A 2,276-nucleotide genomic window follows, 5' to 3' on the forward strand; every position below is an offset into this window, starting at 1 on the left:
GTTTTTTCGGCCACACCAACAACAGCCGTGGCTCCTTCTTCCACGGTTAAAAAATTGGGTTTCGGTTAATTATATTAGTAGCCCAGTAAAGCCCAATAAGCAGACATCTCTTTAGGAACTCAGCGATTAAAAACTTAACTTCCCATGTGTCACTCTCTACTCGATCTATTTAGTGATGTGTCACAAGGAGCAGAGAGCAAACTCTACTTTATATAATAATATTACTTCTCGTTATACTCCATAATTTTAGATATTTTTGCTTATTTTTCATTATCTAGTAGTCATTAATTTAAATTTATTCTATTATTTGAACTTAATTAAATAATTAAAAATAAGCACTAATATAGAAATCTAAATATTTTGCTCGACCCATCTTTAAAGTCATACTTCTTATAGGATATGGAGCATAATATACATCAATCAATTTGTAAAAGGTTTTAGTTAGTGTAAAATTTATCATAGATAAATACTATATATTCTTCGTAATTTAACTATTGTTGCTTCAATCTTTCTAAAAAAATATAACGAATTGGACATCACTGTATTAATCAAAACTTTAAGATCATCCTAATTCTCAAACAAAAGTACCAATGAACTAAGTTACATATGTATGTGTTGTTAGGTTAATTTTATATATTATAAATATAACATGTACTGTTCTTTAGCACATATATAAGTAATTAAATAAGTAGAAATAAGATTAGAACATAATTCTAAGAACATATTTTTAATAAATTTTTGTATTATATTATATTCAATATTTTGCTTAAGATAGTCTTTAAAATAATATCTTCATGTAGAATATGTAGTTAAATGTTCTATCATGTGTTAGTTTATTTTAAATAGCTAATTTATAGTTTGTTATAATGACATAATATTATATTTGATTGCAGCTTATATGATTTTTATCTTTATCAAAATATGAAAGTGTAGCTATAAGACAAAAAAAATTATCTGAAGTTTCTTCAAATTATTTGAATTTATAGATATATTTTGATTAAAACTCTTAACTTTTTTTAAAAAGAATTATATTAAAATTATCCTGGAAAATTGGGCATTCAAGTTTGGGTTACAACTTCGTGCAAAACAAAATCTCCTAAATCAATATAGTACAACCTAGCTTCGCACACCCACTAAGCCCGGTATATTCCGCTAAGTTGATTTTAAAATCTTTAGGAATCGAATGATGCTCTCAACCATTGGCGTTGATCTCAAGAACATGAGGTTCACCTGTTTGCCTAGGATGCCGGGAATTCCCGTCACGCCTCTGGAGTAGCTAACTCCCGATGAACTTCTCGAAACTTATAACCGTCACCGCCATTAGCACGCAAGCAATGTAGGAGAGGGGTTTATGAGAACAAACCGAGATGAAAATCGCTCATGAACCGCCAATCTTCTACACGCCTAAGACCGCTCGGGGACCCAAGACTGATGAAGACCTCAAATCCAAAAGCGAAAGAAAAAATGTGGACACGGACAGCAGAAACCAAACGTACCAGAAAAGCTCCAAGACCTGCCAAAGCATAAGTTAAACAACACTACCGCAAGTACAAAGCACCCACGATACTTGGATGTGTCGTTGAACCAGATTGCACCACCAATGAAGAGGAAGTTCCGCAGACCACAAGAAGCCTCCTAAAGCCTTGACAATCGCCCATTTCCAGAGAACCGGAGACAGGTGAACTTTAGCTGTCCGAAATTTGAATCACTGGCACAATCCCAATCAATTAACGAACCGGAGAAAAAACCCAAGAGAACCATGTCGACATAGCTCCACTGGATGTCTGAATACGAACAGCCGAGAGGAGGGAAGGAGATCGAGAGGAGCATCTCAGCATCGCACCGAACACGCCATAGACGACGTCTCTGCCTTTGCACCAGAGACCAAAGCTGCAGTGCAGATCGAGAACGGTGAGCCAATTGACCTCCTATACGTGCCACTTCATCGAAGGATCTTAAGGAACTCCTTGCAAAGCCCTAAGAGCCGACTCCACCATACACAGACTCTCCAACCTCGTGTCGCGACTCCACCACCAAGCTGTACTACACCGACGCCGGAGCTTCTCACGTGCGAAGATAGCACCAGAGAGACCCTAGGAGCAGAGCAGTGGACAAGACGGAGAGAGAGGAGACCATATGATAAAGAAAATTAATAAAGGAGCATAAAAAAGAGAGAAGGGAATCTTCTGGCGGCAGTACGCACCACCGGACGCCGGAGGTGAGAGTTAGATCTGATGACGGTTGGTTGGTCGCGAGGAAGAGAGAAGGGGGGGGGG

The sequence above is a fragment of the Brassica oleracea genome, chromosome C1 (genome assembly GCF_000695525.1).
Source record: "Brassica oleracea var. oleracea cultivar TO1000 chromosome C1, BOL, whole genome shotgun sequence".
In the NCBI taxonomy this organism is placed as follows: domain Eukaryota; kingdom Viridiplantae; phylum Streptophyta; class Magnoliopsida; order Brassicales; family Brassicaceae; genus Brassica; species Brassica oleracea.